Below are 20,672 nucleotides of genomic sequence, written 5' to 3' on the forward strand. Positions count from 1 at the left end.
AAATGTAAGGCCCAGGGCTGGTAAGTGATCTGCCCATCATCACAACCAGGAGATGGGAGAAAACTCAAGGACATGCTTTCTACCTCCAGAGCCTGTGCCCTTTCTCATATACCATGCTGACTGTGATGCTTTGAAAGACACAGGAAAGTCTGTGTGGTATCTACCAAATCTAGGACATTTGAGATGAAACATAGCTACAGTTGTAAGCATGTAACACTCATTGTCACTGCATTTGAGAACTTTCTAGATGATAGAGTCTGGTTGTTTCTTGGGTTGGACAATAGGATAGATGAGGGTGAGCTGGAGGTCAATGAGAAGTATGTTAACCAAAAAGCTAACTGTCCACCAAATGATTCACCAACTCCTGTCCATTCCACTCAACCAAAGAACATTCCAAGTTCAATATGTGCTCATCTGGGCTGCCTGGGGCCAGGACGAGGAAGTCCAGCAAGTATGACTCCTGTGCTCTTAAAGGAGCTTTCAGCTGCATCACAGAAGCAGGATGAACAGTAAATACCAGACAGAAAGGCTCATCCCCAATTATGGTTTAGAAAATACTGCTAAGGCACTTAGAAGTAAATGTAAGGATAACATACCAATTGGATTTCAGAGACTTAATATATAAAAAAGAATGTAAAAGAGCACATTAATGATTTTTATGTTAATTACATGTTAAAATGATATTTTGAATACATTGGATACAATTCATTATTAAAATGAAAAAGACACAGACGTGAATGAGGTTTGACCTAGGCCTACAAGGATGGTCAGTGTTGGCACAGGGGGCAAAGTTGTGGCTTGGCCCCTGAGCAAGAAACTCAAACTTACAGGGCCTTGTGTTTATGTAGACTCTGGTAGGATAATAATGACAACCACACATAAACAATAAGAATTAGCATTTATAAAGTGCTTGCTGTACCTCACTACCTGCCCTAAGATCTTTGCATGGGTTAATTCATGTCATCTGCATGCTAACCCTATCCAGCAGATATCGGTATTATGACATGGAGACTCAGCCAAGTTAAGCCGCTTGCCTGACCCAGCTGGTAAGGACTGGAACCCATAAAAATTTGCTGCAGAACACAATTAATACTGCCCAACTGTTTAGAATAAGCATCAGGGTCCACATAACCTAACCGTGCCATGCATGAGACAACCTGGTACTGCTCATCCATGAATTAATTCTCTAAATACATGTTACCCAGAGATCAAGTGGGGGCCTAGCTTATGCATGGTATCACCATCCAAGAAACATTGCTTTAACAACCAACATTTCTTAAAAGCTATGTCAGCCTCTACAGACTGGCAAGAATATCACAGAAGATCCAGTTCATAAATCTCAGCAATATTTTTCAAATCTTCTTTGACTACTTCCATCACTTTCAATGTCTCTCCAACCTCAGAGTGGCCCCCAAGCCCCTCTCTTCTTCAATATCTGTTCTCAGCTTTTCACCAAAACCTCAGCTAAAACCCCGGCCACGTGACTCTTGGCTCGTCCCCCTTCCTCTCATCTTTTGGGGCCTCTGCTTTGCCAGTCTTTCTGATAGAACTGTTTCTCCAATGTAAGCATCTATTCACTGCCTGTTTCTTAAATTCTTACCACACCGATTTTCCTGGCATGTATGATAACTTCCAGGAACTCAACTGAAATCCCAAAAATGTCCTTTAGGAAAAAAAGGAAGATGATAAATGACCCAAGTTAATTTTTTTTTTTTTTTCTGAAAGAGAGCTCATGAGGACGTAAGGGTGAATGTGTGAATGTGAGCATTTGAGAACATTTTCTTAAACTCTGTCTGCAGTGTAAGTATGTTGACTCCTGAGCCTGCTGCTAGATCATAGGGTTTACCTGTGTCTCATGCATGAGAGATGTCAGTATCTGCAAAGAGAGTGGGAGAGACCAACAAAGAAGCAGGACAGAATGGCACTCCGCATCCCCAGAAGTGAACATGAGGATAGCAGCAAGCACACTGCATGGGTTGGGAAGCCTTTACACAGATAGAGAAGCCAGGTTGTTGAGACCCAAATGGGAACACGATAGGACTGAAATTGGGATTCCCACAGGAGAGATCCTAGAATTTCTCCAGAATACTGAGGGACAACACAATTTTCTACTTTTCCTAGAAGGGGAGCATACACAGATGCTCAACCATTTGTTAAATGAATGAAAATGGTTTGGTGGTTGGGAATTTGCCTGATGCCCCACTGCTCTGACCCTAGGCCCTAAACATAGGATCAAAATAGAATCTGGAGTCCACTTCTTGCTGGAAGCTCTCCCAGACCATCCATTATGTAGAGATCTTCTCTGAACCCAAAGGCAACACCTAGCTTTCAAGACCCCCTCCACACTTTGCACCGAGCGCATATTGTCTTGTGCTGTGTGTTCCAGTTTCCCCATCAGACTGGAAGCCCCTGTGGACAGGGCATCATGGCTAGTGAGTCTCTGCCTCCTCTGATGTGGGTACATGGAGGCTGCTCTGTCAGTGCTCCAAGAGTGAGAAAGTGTTGTAGAGAGACCATCACATCTGACTTCCTCCCTGCCAGATGGGGACACTGAAGCCCGGAGACTGGGCAACCTTTGGTGGCAGGTCAGGAGCTGAGCTGGGACCAGAGCCACCTGCCCAATCCTCTTTCACTTTGATGGGCTCCTGGCTGCCTCCACTGCTGCCCTGGGAAGGTGCAGCTGACTTTCACCCAGAACTCACCACAAGGTGAGAAAGGCAGTGGCTGGCACCCAGTGATCACTCAGCTTCTGTTAGTGTTCTAGCAAGTAGATGGAACCTGGAGTCCTTAGCTCTCCTACGGCAGGCCTCAGGAAGACAGTCGTGGGGCAGAAATGAGACGAGGAATTTAGTCTGTCCACAACTGCAATTCCAGATCTTACCAGAATGGCTCGTGGATATTCTCAATTAACATTTGCTGAATATTAATACATAATTCTTACAGTATCTGCATCTGTGTCCATTTTGCTGTCTCTTCACAATACTCCCATGTTTCCCATTTTATAGATGAGGAAGCAGAGACTCAGAAAGCAACGCAGTCAAGGCAAGCTCCTCCCACCGTCAGGTGGCAGAGTGAGGAGGGTTCATCCCCAGATGGATCTCTTTTCTCTGTCTCCCTGCCTCATGCATCTGTGAGTGGTTAGCAAGGCGTATTGCACCTTGTCTACTCATACGTTGGGTGCTCTGCTGGCTACATGCGGCACAACGTTAACAAGCCAGGTCAGTTGTGTGTGGTGTGATCGACACCATTAGTATGGGAAGGTCTGAACTACTGGCTGAAGTTCTGGGTGGATGTAGGGAAGGGAAGAGGGCCAGCCCCTAGTTCTACCTCGGCTTTCTTTAAATCACAGGCTCCTTTGCTTGTGGTTGGGTCGGCCAATGGTCCAGCAGCTCTGGGCCTCCAAGCCCAGGCCAAAGGTCACCTCCTTGGGGAGCTTCTCTGACCCCTTCAGGTTGTGAGGCATTTTCATCCCGAGCTGCTGTAGTACCGGTGCTCGCTGCTCTTTTCCCTCTGGTGGCTTGGTGTTGGGATCACCAGCTTTTGTCTTTGCCCTTCCTGCTACACAGAGAGCTCCTCATGCGCAGACACTGTGTTGTTTACCTGTCTCTAGCACCTAGAAAGTTCCTGGCATGACAAAGCAGATGCTTAATGAATCAATGTTGGTTGAATGAATGGCCACAAGGAGCTGGAAGGCATCCTTTACTCCTTGCTCCTCCTTTTCTCCCCACAAGGCTGTAAATGTCGGAGAGTTGGAGGGGACCAAGGGTGGTGGTGTGTATGTGTGTATACAAGAGTGTGCATAGGTGTAGATAAGCATGTGCACTTAGACAATCCTTCCTTACAAAGGTAGCTCAAGATCATGAAGCGTGGAGTGGCCTCTCCAGCCCAATTTGATCTATTTTCCTTCTGATCGTCTACTGCCCACACCACTGTCAGCACCTAACATGTTCTTTTTTTTTTTTTTAATTTTTATTTATTTATGATAGTCACAGAGAGAGAGAGAGAGAGGCGCAGAGACACAGGCAGAGGGAGAAGCAGGCTCCATGCACCGGGAGCCCGACGTGGGATTCGATCCCGGGTCTCCAGGATCACGCCCTGGGCCAAAGGCAGGCGCCAAACCGCTGTGCCACCCAGGGATCCCTAACATGTTCTATCTTTATTGATTATGCCTCGTTGGGGGGAGGAGATGGTACGGTGGAGCTCCAAAGTAAATAATTGAAACAAGATGTCCCATGATGGTCTCCTGGCTCATTCTTAATCTTCCTGCCCTTTCTAAATGGCACTTGCTACAACAGGTTTAAAGTTTGCCTTGAAGTTTCCATTTTGGCTGTGAGTTCTGATTCCCCCAGCTCTCCCACATAGGCCCAATCCACAGGAGAAGCACAAATAGTCATCATATCAGAAAACCACAGATATTTTCTTTTGCTTCACATTCTGGGAAAGCCAGGCCAGATTAATCCTCACTCAGCCAGCACACCTTCTGGAACAGTGGGCAGGAGCCCTGCACCCTTAGATTCTTTTCTTTGTTAATCTCGCCACTTTGTAGCAAAGTGACTTCTTTACAGCTTGTAGACTGTGAACTCCTGGCTACAGAGTGAGGGCCACAGAGTATTTCTTTCACATTTTGTGCCTCCAGCGTCCAGAACAGTGTCAGAGATGTAGCTTTGAGTGGTGTGACTTGTGCAGGCATGAACAGAAGTGGGGGAACTGATAATGGGAGTGATAATCAGCAATTTCCTCCTCATCATCAAGGGAGGGTGTGTTATTGACCTCGCATCTCAGGCCCAGAATTCTTTTAAGCACTTTATATGTACTGACCTTTGTTTTCTTTGGCTGCTGCAGCAAATTACAACTTAATATCTTAAAATAACACAAGTATTCTGGAGGTCAGAAGTCCAACAAGGGTCTCATTAAAACTAAGGTGTAGGCAGGGCTGCATTCTTTCCTAGAGCTTCAGAGAAGACTCCTTTCCTTTGCCTTCTTCAGCTACATGGGATCACCCACAGTCCTTGGCTCCTGGCCCCTTCCTCCGTGCTGAAAGCTAGCCTGATGCCTCTCTGTGACCATTTTTCAAGAGTCAACACCTCCCTCTGACTTTTTTTCTCTGTCTCCCTCCTGCCTTGTGATTACATTGGGCTCACTGGATGATTCAGCATGATTTCCCTATCTGAAGGCCAATTGATTAGCAAACTTAATTCCATCTAAAAACTCAATCCCTTTTCCCTTTGTAAGATAGCATCTTCACAGGTGTAGGAGGAAGCATGTGGCCCTCCATTCTTCTGCCTACCATGCCTTGAAAGCGGGCACCATGATTATCCTCATTTTACCAATTAAGGTCCACTGGGATGAAGTAATTTGCCAAGGTCCACTAGCTAATTAGTGGCAAATTGGGATGGAGATACAAATGGTCTCAGTTCGTGTGTGAGTCACGCTTTTAACCACAGCACAGTGCTGCTTCCTGGTGATGTTAAGTAAAGCTTTTCATAGTGCTTGCTATGTGTCAGGCCTGTGCTAAGTGCTTGTCTTCACCTAAAACTAAGAAACCAAAATGAACACCCAAATGATGTGAGTCTGGTACGTGTCTTATTTCATCCTCTGAGTATGGAGTAGGTATGAAGTATGTGCCGTTATTATAAAGTAAGGATGTGGAATAGGTACTATTATTACAGAATATATAGTAGGTACTATTACTACATACAATAAAAATTGGGGGAGGTGTTCAGTTCTATACTTTTTGGCAAATGCACAGAGTCATGGAATCACGTCACCACTACACTCAGGTAAAGGAGAATTCTCTCCTCCTGCCCCTTTGTCCCCTGCCCCTGGCAACCCCTAATCTGGTCCATCCCTATAGTTTTACCTTTTATATAAAATCATATAGACTCTTCTTTCACTTAGCACAATGTGTTTGAAGTTCATTTATGTTGTGTTTATCAATAGTTCCTTTCAATTGCTCATTGTAATCCAGCGTATAGATTTGTTTATCCATTCTCCAGCTGAAAGATGTTTGGGTTCTTTCCAGTTTCTGGCAATTATAAAGAAAATTACTATGAGCATTCACATGCAAGTTTTTTGTGTAGATATATTTTATTAGATATATTTTATTTTTCTTGGGTAAATGCCTAAGAGTAAAATTGTGTCATACAGCAAGTGCCTGCCAAACCATTTTCCGAAGTGGTTGTACCATTGAATATTCCTACCCACAGTAGGAATAGTAGGCCATCTAGTAGGTTATAGGTGAGGGGTGTATTTGCTCTACTTCCTTGTCAGTACTTGATATTGGCAGTTAAGAGAAAAAGTTAACTGTTTTAATATATATGTATTGGTATCTCATTGTGGTTTTAATTTACCCTCCTCCAATGACTAATGATGTTGAGCATTTTTTTATGTGCTTCTTTTTCATCTGCATATATATATATATATATATATATATATATATATATATATCTTCTTTGATAACATGTCTGCTTAAATCTTTTGCCCATTTTTTTTTTTTCTGAGCTTTTTGTTTTGTTGTTGAGTTTTGAGAATTCTTTCTATGTTCTGGATCCAAGTTCATTGTTTGATGTCTGATTTGCAATTTTTTTTCTCCTAATCTTTGGGTTTTCTTTCATTCTTTAAACAATGCCTTGCAGAGAGTAAAAGGTTTTATCTTGATCAAGTCCATCTTATCCATTTTTCCTTTTATAAATTATGCCTTTGGTGTCATTTCTAAGAACTCTGCCAAACTCAAGATCACAAAGATTTCCTTCTAAGAATTTTAGAGTTTCACAGTTTGTTTTTAAGTCTATAATCCATTTTGAGTAAATTTCTAAAAGTAAAATATGAGGTATGGATTGAGGTCCACTTTCTTTTGTGTAGGAACGTCCAATTTTTCCAGCATCATTTATTAAAAAGGACTATCCTCTCTTTATTGGACTGGTTTTTTTGTTTGTTTGTTTGTTTTTGTTTTTTGTTTTGTTTTGTTTTTTTTTGCTGAAAACCAACTGATCATATCTGCCTTGGTCTATTTCTGGATACTTCATTCTATTCCATTGATTTATGTGTTTAATTTTTCACCAATATCACGTGTCCTGATTACTATAAATTTGTAGTAAGTCTTGATATCAGATAATGTGGGATCTCTTCCTTTCTTCTTCTTCTTCAAAATTATTTTTGGGTATTCTAGCTCCTTTGCCTTTCTGTAGAAAGCTTTTTAGAAAGCTTTCTTTTTAGAAAGCTTTTTAGAAACAGCTTTTTGAGATCTTAAAAAAAAAAAAGCCTACTGGTATTTAATTCAGTATTGGGTTGAATCAACTTGGAGAGAAAGGGCATGTTAATAATATGGACTGTTCTAACTCATGCAAGCAGCTTTTCTGGCACTCTCTTGAATTTAAACACCCCAGACACCCACCTTTGCCAAAGCACACCTCTCTTGTTGCCTCCTTTCTCCTTGGCCCTTGTTTGGGCTCATGTGTCATTCTGAAGACTTTCACTTAGGCAAGATGACCAGGTGTGGAGGGACTTCTGGCCTCAGCCACATGCTCTATGGGGCCAGGCCATTTTCCTTGATCTTTTTAGGCTAGACACCTAGTCATCAAAAACAAAATCATGACATTTTATATAAAAATAATATTTATGGTTTCTCTTAAAAAGAGATGTGAAGGTCTGGCTCTCTTTTGCCTACATCATTGTCCAGCAATGACCAGCTGGAGCTGATGGCTAGGGACTCTCTAGTGCACCCTGCTTCCCATCTTTTATAATGTTTCTAGTCACTGCCTGCTGAGCCCCTACGTGCATTTGGACTCACAGGTCATGCTTTAGATCCCTATAGAGGACTTTGGTCCTGTGTTTATTCACTGATGTAACACTTATCAAGTACCTACTGATCTCCAGGCCCTATGCACTAAGAATACAAAAAAAGAACAAAACAAGCAGTAATTTTGACTTCCAAGAGCTTACATTCAGTGGGGAGCATACCCAATAAGCCAAGTAAGTGGCTCAAAGGATTCATGAGAATGTGAAGTGTTGGGGAGAAAAATAAAAGCAGAGAGGAGGGAGGTGGAAATGAAGGACGACACAGGATTGCAAGTGTAGTTGGTTGTGATTCAAGGCCTCAAAAGGAGGTTGAGGGGGTAAACCATTTTCACAGTGGAGGGAAGAACATTCCAGGCAGAGGGAACAGAGGGCGCCAAGGCTCTGAGTCTGGAGGTGCCTGGCCTGTCTGAGGAATAGCAAAGAAACAGTGGGCTCAAACAGAGTGAATGAACAGGGAGGGGGTAGTAGGAGATATCAAACAGTTGATGGGGTTCAGCTCATAAAGGGCCTTGTAGGCTATTGTAAGGACTCCAGACTTTTCTCTGAGTGATATCAACCAGGGAGTGACCAGGGCTGCCCTGGGTTTTAAAGCTGGGAAGGCATCACTTTGCTGCCATCTTGGAAATAGAGGATTGGTGTTCAGAGGTTTAGCATGGAGAACAATTAAAAGGCAATTTCAGTAATCCAGAAGACAGAGGCTGGTGTCAGGCCAGGGTGGTCATAGCGGACATGAGAACTGGTGAGAAGTGGTCAGGTTCTGGATAGCTTCGAGATTTGTGGGGTTTTGGTGACTCTTTCCTACCAACATTCCCTGGTGAGGGCCATGCCAGCATGTCCCTAAACTTTGAATTTCATGAAAAAGTAGCTGGAGGTCTCAGGACCTTTCTTCCTAGGAGACCTCTGAGCTTTTTATACAATTTGTTCAAAACCTTCTCCAGAGCTCTGGTGCCAAGAGAAGCAGAAGTACCACAAAGCTTCAGTAAACCATAGAAAACATTAGCCATAAACACTTCTGTTTCAGCTTTTCTTCAGTGCCAGGGAGATAGCCTTTGGGTCTTATACAGACAAAGGGAGGCCCCTTAAATAATATGTCCCCAAGCCCCATTAATAAACCCTTCCAAAGTGACTTGCTCTCTTCACCTGATAGAGAAGACGATGATGTGACTTTTAAAATTTCATCTATTTATCTGATACGTCATTTGCAAATATCTTCTCCATTCTGTAGGTTGTCTTTTAGTTTTGTTGACTGTATCCTTTGCTGTGCAAAAGCTTCTTATCTTGATGAAGTCCCAATAGTTCATTTTTGCTTTTGTTTCTTTTGCCTTCATGGATGTATCTTGCAAGAAGTTACTGTGGCTGAGTTCAAAAAGGGTGTTGCCTGTGTTCTCGTCTAGGATTTTGATGGAATCTTGTCTCACATTTAGATCTTTCATCCATTTTGTGTTTATCAGATAAAGGGCTAGTTTCCAAGATCTATAAAGAACTTATTAAACTCAACAGCAAAGAAACAATCCAATCATGAAATGGGCAAAAGACATGAACAGAAATCTCACAGAGGAAGACATAGACATGGCCAACACTCACATGAGAAAATGCTGTGCATCACTTGCCATCAGGGAAATACAAATCAAAACCACAATGAGATACCACCTCACACCAGTGAGAATGGGGAAAATTAACAAGGCAGGAAACAACAAATGCTGGAGAGGATGTGGAGAAAAGGGAACCCTCTTGCACTGTTGGTGGGAATGTGAACTGGAGCAGCCACTCTGGAAAACTGTGTGGAGGTTCCTCAAAGAGTTAAAAATAGATCTGCCCTACAACCCCAGCAATTGCACTGTTGGGGATTTACCCCAAAGATACAGATGCAGTGAAACGCCGGGACACCTGCACCCCGATGTTTCTAGCAGCAATGTCCACAATAGCGAAACTGCGGAAGGAGCCTCGGTGTCCATCGAAAGATGAATGGATAAAGAAGATGTGGTCTATGTATACAATGGAATATTCCTCAGCCATTAGAAACAGCAAATACCCACCATTTGCTTCAATGTGGATGGAACTGGAGGGTATTATGCTGAGTGAAATAAATCAATCGGAGAAGGACAAACATTGTATGGTCTCATTCATTTGAGGAATATAAATAATAGTGAAAGGGAATAGAGGGCAAGGGAGAAGAAATGGGTAGGAAATATCAGAAGGGGAGACAGAACATAAAGACTCCTAACTGTGGGAAATGAACTAGGGGTGGTGGAAGGGGAGGAGGGTGGGGGGTGGGGGTGAGTGGGTGACGGGCACTGAGGGGGACACTTGACAGGATGAGCACTGGGTGTTATTCTGTATGTTGGCAAATTGAACACCAATAAAAATAAATTTATTATTAAAAAAATAAATAAAAAAAAATAATAAATAAATAAATAAATAAAATTTCATCTCCCAGGCACCCTATTTGTAGATCTTTTCCAAAAGGAAGATTGCAAAGAAAGATTTGCCTGTTATAAAATAGCAGAATAGGCTGAAATTGGTGTGACTGGGAACTAAATTAAGCTTGATGAGGTGAGGAGGTGTAGGGAAATTCTGTGAGGACCAAGAGGTCTATGCCCAGAGCTGGGAGCAACAACAGTTAAAGATTCCCCCAGAATGAAGGTGGACATGTCATAGTCCTGTGCAGTGCTGATTTTATGGCTTTGGTAGTTCTGTTTTGAGAATAAATCCCTTCCAACTCTAAAATTCTCTGGATTCTGAGGTCCCAAAATGGATTCTCACATGATAAGTATAATATTATATGTAATGGATTATTATACAAATAGGATTATTATGAATTGTTTTTCTTATTATTACTTCATTTTTAGAATCACTATCTTATCTCACATCTTCTTATCTGCATCATGTCTTTTTGCCACCCTCTGCAGGGGCGATCCCAAATCATTACTGTTGTCTCCTGCCCTCCAAAACCAGTTTACTTTGTTTTCAGCAGATAATTTTAGTTCTGACTTCTTTGAGAAAATAAAAGATATTAGTGATAAAAGTCCCTTTCTTGCATCCTCAAAACTCTACCTTCCTTCCCTTTTGCCTTAGAAGGAGTGTGTTGGAAGGAGGTAAGAGGACAAAGCCTGTGCCTTCCCACCTTTTCTAGAATGAATGTCCACTTCCTCTTCACTGCCTCTCTCACCTTCCTACAAACATGCCCACATTTCTGTGCTCCTGCCTTTGCCTTTCTGTGCAGCCACTGCCCTACATGTCTTCTCCTTGCTGAGCCTCTGAAATATCTTGGCTCCATCGTTGCTTTGATCTTTCTCAGTGTCCTGCCACTCTTCATCCAAAGCTTCAACCACTGCCACTTTATTAAAACCCCTCAAAGGTCCCCAGTGGTCTCCTAAGTGCTAAATTCTATGATTTTATCTCTGTCTTCATTCTCCCTCCTCGCTATTCGAATGTGGACAGAATCAAGAACATCACCTGGAAACTTGTTACATATGAGGACTTGGAGGGCCTACCTACTGGGCCCAAATCTTCATTTTAACAAGCTCTTCAAGTGACTCAGTAGCACATTAACGTTCAGTCTCTCTGAGGCATTTGACACAAGACTTGGAACACCTTCATCTCTATCACCTCAGTTTGTCTTTGGCTATTCTTTCTTAATCTCCTTTTCTTGCCTCTTTCTCTAATAGTTCCTCCCTAGGGTTCTGCCCCTTCTGTTCCTCCTGTCTTCTCTGGGACCCTCAATTACCACAAAATGATGATGATTCACACATTTCTATCTCTATCTTCAGAGATTCAGGCTTCTGCATCCAACTGCTTTCCAATTTTGCATCTGTTCGGCAATATTTCAAACACAACATATCCCCAGCAGAATCCATTATCTTCCCCACACCCCACTGTTGCTCCTCCTCCTGAGTTTCCCATCTTGATTCAGGACATCACTGACTCTCTGTCCTTTCACAAACACTGGACACCTTAGGGTCTTCCCTTCCTGCTCTTTTTCCTCCATGTCCAATTAGTCGGCAAACTGTCTGTTCTACTCCAGACGGATCTGTCCAGTACCAATTCTCTTCATTCTTCCTACCACTGCTGGGGCTGAGGCCCTTATTGTCAATAATTTGGACTATTAAATTGGCTCCTCAGTGTTCTTTTACTCTTACCTCTTGCCTCTACCCTCCAGTCTATCCTACACTTTAACATTGGTACATGTTTCCAAAAATGTATGCCAAATGGTGATTTTCACTGCTTCCAAATGAACTGCAAAATACACAGGATCAAGTGTATGCTCATTATTTTGGTAGGCAAGGCACTCTGTGATCTGACCCCTGCTTATATCCCTTGCAAAATTTCCATTTGTCCTTTTCATTCCAGACATATGATATTTCTCACAGGTCTCTCTCTCTCTCTCTCTCTCTTTCTCTGCTCATACTTTTGGTCTTCAAACCATCTTCCTTTCCAGAATATCTTTCCTATTTTCTGACTCTTCTCATCTTTCAAGGCTCAATCATAATATCCCTGCCCCTGTGAAATCTTCCTTAAATTCTAAACAACAACAACAAAAAAACTGATCAGGTTTCTGTGCTCTGATGGACACTGTGTTCATATCACATCTATTCAATCTGGACATGGTGGTGTAGCTAGTTCTAAACTTCTGCCCTTCCAAGTACTCAATAGGCCTTGTCAGGGCAATGGCTGTAACTGATTCATTTCTGTGTCCAGTGTCTAGTACATAATACACACTCCATAAACACTGAATTGCATGAAGCAGTCGCCATTTGCCCCTATTTCTGTTGTGTGAAGTATGCTTAAAGATAAAGATGCAAATGTTTGTTTGTTCACTTATTTATTTTGCATATGGATTACTAAGGAGAGGTTTCCGCATTGTTCTGAGTGACCCGGGATTTGAAGCTCATGAAGACATTTTCTATCTTAAGCATTGCTGTGCAATCCTATCGGTACTGATGAGCTTTTGGTTCTCCACATGCGCCTACATCAGGGCATTTAATTTTTAGTCCCATCAAAGCTATTCCCCTCCTCAAATACACCCCAAACATTTCACACAGGATTGCTCTTGATAGTCTTGACACCAACTATGCACCCCTGCTATGTGGCAAAGGGGAGTCTTGTGGTTAAGAGCTTGAAATCTGGCGTCAAATATACTGGGATTCAAGTTTCTGCTCTGCCAAATCCTACTTTCTTAACCTTGACTAGATTGCTTAAATTTCTTTACTTGTAAAGTAGAAATTATAATAGTACTTACCTCATAGGCTTGTTTTGAAATTGTTTGAGTTTAACCATGTCAAGTGGCCAGTATATCCTGAGAACAGGAAATTGCTAATGATGATGAGGAATCTGTTGAGAATCAAACTGTGAGCTTAGGGCAGAAGACCAGCAGGTACCAGTGAAATCTGGCTCCATGGGACTCATTTGTGAGGCCAGAGAGGACCACACACGTTCCAGGGCTGCCACACCAACTTGCCTGACTTCTCAAGAATGAAGAAGTTGAGCAGAGACAAGACAACCCCTACTTGCTCAGATATGTTTTTTCTTTCAGAACAAATAACAACAACAAGCCCTTCCATTCCTCAGCCTCACATGTCAAGAATAGTTTCCAAAGACAGTTAACACATATAGTTTTCTCAAATACTTTCTCTTTGGGAAGAAAATTCTAACACAAATTCTTCACTGTGGGGGTCTGGTACAGGGTTATGGCAAATGATGGTGTCTCCTTTCCTTGCCTGAAATATGGGTGTGGCTTCCTACAGCCCTTGTGGTAAGATACAAATTTATTCCACATTCCACAGGCCCTTTGTATCGTAACTCCTGCCTCATCATCTTGGGCCTTAGTTTCCTCCAATGTAGAGTAGCAATTAAAAGTTCATCCTTTGGATTCAGGTCTTGTGTCTGCAAAACTCCTAGCTGTCTGGCAAGTTATTATTGTCAGGATAGCCTTTGGGTTTCTGAAGTGCCCCCAGCCCCCCTCCTTGCCATGGAGCTGTACCAATGGAGTAGTAGGCCTTAATTCATCAGCTTTGTTACTAATAAAGCTTGATGGGACCTGACAGCAAAATCAGGCGCCTGAAGTCTAGACATCTGTATTCATCTGTCGGTGACTCTTACCCAGGTGTTCAAAGCAGGTTTCCTCCTGTGGTAATAGTTGGCTTACTAGATGGAGAAGCAGAGAATGTGTGTGTGTGTGTGTGTGTGTGTGTGTGTGTGTGTGTGTGTATTACAGGAGGAATAGTGGGGATGGGAGTAGGTTACTCTGGAAAAGTCAAGAACCAGGAAGGGAATGAAGGACATGTACCCAGGGCTCCCTAATTGGGTACATCTCCTTGATGGAAGGAAATGAAAGATGGAAAGGCAGATAGAAGCCCCTTCCCAATCCTTCCAAGAGGCCTGTTGTTTCCCCCAGTACACACAGGCAGAAAGCCAAAAAGAAAGTGGATTACCACACAATCCTTCTGTCCTGGTTTCTTCATCTATCAATTGGAAGTAATAATAATAATAACAGTCTTTTGTTATTGTTGAGAGAGTTACAAAAGATAATATTCTTCTCTATGCAGACTTTTTTCCAAGGACCTGAGGACTGTCTTTCACAGCTGTCTGTGATTTAGAGCCTCTGTTCATGAGAACCACTGGTGTCCTAAGCCCTTCAATTATTTCCTCTACTTCTGGCAGGGTAGAGAGGCAGAGTGGGGTGGCTCATATTTCTCTTGTCAAGAATTAAAGCTTTTTTGTTATTGCTGCTGTTGCTTATCATTGCTTCAGACACACTCAGTGACCGTGGCACTTTTACTGAGGTTATACTATCAACTGCTACCAAATGGAAAGAATTTTCTGTCCCCACCTTAACTGGTCCCAGGAATTCAGCTCTATCAGTAGATTCCAAGAGAATAGCCTGTCCCTTCTTCATGTAATACTCTTCCCAAAGAAACTTGAAGAAATTCTTTCTGTACTGAGGTTAGAGAAGGTTTGTGTGGTGCCACCCCCACCCCCATGTACTATTTAACATCATTCTCCCAACTTAGAGTGGAATCTACCATCTCAAGTCATCCATGGCTAGGGTGAATGTCTTGACGGCCATGGGATATCCCACAAGGACTAGGAATGGTCTCTGTGCTCCTTCGTCTCCTTCATGGCCAAGAATCTCCATCCTAGAGTCCTGAGATCTAGCTTCAGTCTCCAACTCTTCCCATCCTGTCTCCTGGGAGTAATAGCCGGTCCTCAGCCTGTGTACCTATGGCGGGGCTTTGCTCTGGGACTCTAGGCAGAATTCTCAGTTCCCAAGGCAGGCATGCAGAATAACCCAGACCTGGCACCTAAACCCAGGAATCAAGAGACATTCAGGAAGAGCCTACTGCAATCCAGGCTGCTTCTCTCTTTTGAATTTGCAAGGAACACTGGTCTTAGTTGGGCTGCCTGGGGATCTGTCAGAGATTCATTGTAGGACTTTAGACAACTCGTGTGCACTTTCTGAACCTAAATCAAATGGATCAATCAGTTTTGAATCCAGGTGAGTCTGTCAGATTAAATTGTCAATTAACAGATCCTGCTGACAGTCCTTGGAGGTCCCTAGAAGTGAATCTAAACAGAATAATGTTAGCCAACCTCCATCAGGAAGGTTAAGCCTGCAGATTCTTGAGCCAGACTGCCTTGGTTCCAATTGCACTTCTACCATTACTAAACTTGGATCTTGGACAGTGTATAAGTTCTCTGTGCCTCATTTTTTCCCCCTATAAAGTGAAGATGATAATAGTACCTACCTCCTATGGTTGTTAAAATGAAGAACTTAGAACGGTACCTGGCATGCAGTAAACAACCCTCAGAAAGCATTAGCAACTTATATTATTTGTTCAGTCACAAGAAAGGCAGGGCGAGAATAATTAGAAAGAAGAGATATTATTAAATCTTCATCAACTGTTGCATGCATAATGTATTGGAGGGGACGGTAAGTGTAAATTTCTTTTCCTTATGATATTGCAACCATAGCAACAATAATGATGGCTAATCTCCATTGGCTCCATGCTATGTACTAACATTGTGCTAAGTACCCTATATGAGTTTATTATTTAATTTATAACAATCTCATTAGATAGTATTGTTATTAGCTTAGTGTAATTTGTGTTAGGTCACATCATTCTTAAGTGGCAGAGCTGGGACACAAACTCAGGTCTACCTGATGCCAAAACTTGTGATCTTATTGCAGTTGAATGGTTTGTATCCTCAAAGTCCTGACTAACTAAGAGGGAAAGCATGTATTCCTGGTCCAAGTCATTGTCAGGAAGAAGCCAGTCTTGGATACAAAAAGCCAGAGTGTAGTGAATAGGCACACAGAAACCAGAGTCATCTCAATTTCAGTGTGTTCAGACTTGTCACCATCTAGAGCTATGTCGCTATCTCATGGCAATTGGCCTCATTCCAGTTCATAATTCTTGCCAAGGTCTTGTTTCTGGAAGCCTCTTTTGGGCCTTGACTGAAACTTCCATTGCATCACCTAATAACTACATTCTTCCAACCGTGGCCTACAGGTTTGTCTGCAGATAAGTGGTCTTTTAAGTGGATTGGACATAAGCTGAAGATGTTCCAGGATACTCTCAGTTTTGGCTCTCGGATCCAGATCTGAAAGCACAGTAGGATTCCAAGAGTTTGGAATGTCACTGATAAGCTTCTGTCTCTTGGTTTATAGGCACTGTCAACTTTTGAATTGACTTTAGAAAGAGCTAGGAAGAGCCCCTTCCCAAGTTCATTGCTGAGTGAGGAGCAAGGGAGCACTGGGTAGGGGAGGCACCTCCGGCCAGCCTCTTGCAAGAAAAATCTCCTGTATTATCTAGAGGCACCAGGCTTTCCTCTGGATTATCTCTACTGACACAGGAAGTGGGACCTGCTGGGACCTTTGACAGGGCATGCAGGAGTTGAAGGGTCTGTGTTGTCAAGAGCAATTTTAGCAGGGACTGTGCTGGTTCAGCTAGAGGGGCTGATCCTTATGTTAGCCAGTGAAACTGAGGTCATGGATTTGAGTTCTCTAAGGCTTACTATGGGTTCAATAGTGTTCCCTCCAAATTCGTGTCCACTCAGAACCTCAGAATGTGACTATATTTGGAAGTACTGTATTTACAAATGTAACTTGTTAAAGATCTCAAGATGAAATCTTCCTGGATTTAGGATGGTTAGTGTCCTTATGAAAAAAGGAGCAGACACCGAGAGACACACAGAGAAAACCATGTACATATGGAGGGAGACAAACCATAACAGACTCAACTCTGGGAAACAAACAGAAGGTTGCTGGAAGGGAGGTGGGTGGGGGGGATGGGGTAACTGGATGATGGGCATTAAGGAAGGTATTTGATGGAATGACCACTGGGTGTTGTATGCAACTGATGAGTCACTAAATTCTACCTCTGAAAGTAATAATATGTGTATGTTAATTAAGTTGAATTTAAATTTAAAAAATTTTAAAATATGGAGGCAGAGATTGGAGTGATATGTCAACAAGCCAAAGAATACCAAGGATTGTCAGAAACTACTGGGAGGTGGGAGATAGCCATCGAATTGTTCTCCCTCTGAGCCTCCAGAAGGAAATAACCCTGCAGACGTCTTGACATCTCAACCCAGACATCTACCCTCCTGAACTGTGAGAGAATAAACTTCTGTTGTTTTCAGTTTGTGGTGATTGGTTATGGCAGGCCTAGGAAATACAGGGCTTGTGTTGGGGAACAATGGAAATTCAAGATTCCCACCACCCTTTGGAATGCTTCAGAAACATGTTTCCCAAGAGACAGGGGAAAGTGTGGGTGAATCAGAGCCTGCCCTTCCCCATTGCTGGGCGGATGGAAGCAGGGCACAGACATGTCAAAGATGACCTTCCTGGGCCAGTTTCATATTCAAAGAGGAAGGAGCATGTACGCCCTGTAACTGGAATGAGTCTCTTCTCTCTGGTTTTCTCTTTTTTCATTTATAAGGTGGAGGGACTAGGCCAAAGCAGTGTTAAAGTGGGGCCCCTGCTGTATTCCATGAGGTCCTAAGCGTTGGACATAGGTGCTTCAGTGGCTGCTGTGGTGGCATCCAAAGGGAATGCTGAACAGGGGTGCTCCACTTCCCTGACCCCCACTTCAACTATAACCATTCATCTTTCATCAGATTTATATTTGGGGCTTTCATATAAGAGGGTTTAATTGCTAATAAAGGTATAAAATTATTTCATTAGAGTGTTTCTGAGGTCTAGGCCTTCGACAATGAACAAAAATGGCTGCATAGCTCCGTTCAGCATAGAAATGGGTCTCCTCTCAGCCCAAGACATTCTTCAGAAACTGAAGTGCCCTTGAGTCTTCCACTGGCCTCAAAGCTAACAGCTGAGGCTTCCTGCCTGCATTAAGTATTTAACTTGGCAAGATGGAGTCAAGAGCCCTCCTTCATACCCATCCCTGTCTTCTCTTACTCCCTGTCTCCATTTGAATCAGAGCCTGTGCTCTATGTTCAAGCAAACCGAGGCACAGAGCCTGAAGTGGAGGCAGATGGAGATGGTCCACGCCAAGTGGTATCAATCATATCTGCATGAGTGCTTTCAACTGTTTATTGACTTCCAACTCTGGGTATGTGTGTTTGACCTTTTATTCCCACTACATTAAGATTGTACATTCCATGATCACCTCCTATTTTTTTAACTGAAATATAATTAATTAATATGCAATGTGATATTAGTTCAGGGTGTTCAACATACTGATTTAACAACTGCATACATTCTTGGTGCTCATCATAAGTTAGTCACCCACTGTCACCACACAACATTATTACAGTATTATTGGCTATATACCTTATGCTCCACTTTTCATTTCCATGATTTATTTACTTTATAACTGGAAGTTTTTACTTCTTAATCCCTTATCTATTTCATCCCTCCCATTATCCACCTCCCCTCTGACAACCACCACCAGTTTGTTCTCTGTATTTAAGAGTCTGCTTTTTTGGCTTGTTTCTTTGTTAATTTATGTTGGTTTTTAGACTCCACATATAAGTGAAATCATATGGTATTTGTCTGTCTTTGACTTATTTCACTTAACATAATACCCTCCAGGTCCATCCACGCTGTTGCAAATGGCAAGATCTAATTTTTTCATGGCTGAGTAATATTCCACTGTATGTACATATTTATATCTGTAAATATGTAAATATACATACCACATCTTTTTTTTTTTAAGATTTTATTTATTCATTCATGAGAGACACAGAGAGAGAGGCAGAGACACAGGCAGAGGGAGAAGCAGGCTCCATGTAGGGAGCCTGACGTGGGACTTGATCCCGGGACTCCAGGATCACACCCTGGCCTGAAGGCAGCGCTAAACCCCTGAGCCACTGGGGCTGCCCCATACCACATATTCTTTATACATTTTCCTACCGATGGGCATCTGGGCTGCTTCCATATCTTGGTCATTATAACTCTTTAGTGGATGCCCAGGGAATAAAGATGAATAACCAGGAGCCCATATCAAGGAGCTCATGGTCTAGTGGGAGACACAAATCATAAACAAGTGGGTACATCGATTTATTACAAGTGCCTTGAAAGAAGTAGATTCTCAGGCACTGTGAACACAAAAGAGAACATGGTTGGTTCAGTGGGAGGGGAGTGCTTGGCCCCTAACATCAGCATGCCTTCCTTTGAATCCTGACTTGATTAGTGACTAGTTCTGGAACTTTGGGCTAGTAACAAGCTTTCAAAGTCTCAGTTTTGTCATTTATAAAATGAAGCTGATACTTACTGGTAATTATGTAATGTGACACTGTATAGAAAGTGCTTAGTGTAATGCTGGGCAGGTATGTAGTACAGAGTAAATGTTAGTTATAATTATTACTATTATTATTGCCACCTGACAGGGAGGCCAGGAAAGCATTCAGAGAGAACACTTGAGCTGAGTCATGGAGGATGAGTGGGAATTGGCATTGAGGAGGTCAGCAAGAAGGGAGAATCACCATATGGCACAGCTCCAAGGGGCACCATTTACATGGCAGTCTATGCGCATGGCTCCCCCTGGACTTGTGTGGCACAGAGCTCCATGGCAATACTTCATCCTTGGAGTAAGGATGTTCCCTCAGTAGGAGGAAAGTGCTCGGCTCCAGCAAGACTTGTCTTCTCAGGAATGACTGCTGATTTCCACCATGCCCAGCTGTGGTTGTGGGGACAAAGATGATGCTATAGCAAATTCATAGAGAACATCTTTGGATAATGGGACTTTGAGGGCTGCAATTCACTGTGGAGACTGGGCGTTGTCTTAATGAAAGCATCTGGCCACCTTAGTCTTATGCTTTTGGAATAAAGCTTAATTTTATTTAAAACAGGTCTGGGTTGAATTCCACTCAAAAGGTGGCACACCTCCAGAAGATTCAAGAGGCCTTTTATATCAGGTGAACACCTTGATCTCTGACTCATCAGGGCTGGGCCCAGGTGCAGAACCCTGACATCTCTCTTGGTTAGAGTGCCATCCTGAGGAATAGGGCATCTCTCCTGGCCCATCAGGCTGTGTAACTGGAGATTTGGGAGAGGATATGGCCCTTAACCCTGTCAGCTGTGGCTGCCTTTTAGAATTCCAGACTCTGAGCCTCAGCTGCCCAGATTGAACTCTTATATGATCAGACCTGAGACACCATTCTGCTCTCTATTCAGCTGATTTTGCCTTACTCATTCTCCTGTCTCTTTAAATTTGAGCAGCTCATCATTAGTCTATTTTTAAATCCTGGGGGCACCAAAAGTAGCTAAGTGATCTTAGACTTAAACTATCTAAGCTTCTGCTTCCTTGTGCAAAAAGTGGAGATAAGATCGATGACCTCATAAGGCCGTTGGGAAGATGAATGAGACTTAATGACATAAAGCGCTCTATGAATGCACATACAAGTAGTTGTTT

This window comes from Canis lupus, chromosome 10, assembly GCF_003254725.2.
Source record: "Canis lupus dingo isolate Sandy chromosome 10, ASM325472v2, whole genome shotgun sequence".
NCBI lineage: Eukaryota > Metazoa > Chordata > Mammalia > Carnivora > Canidae > Canis > Canis lupus.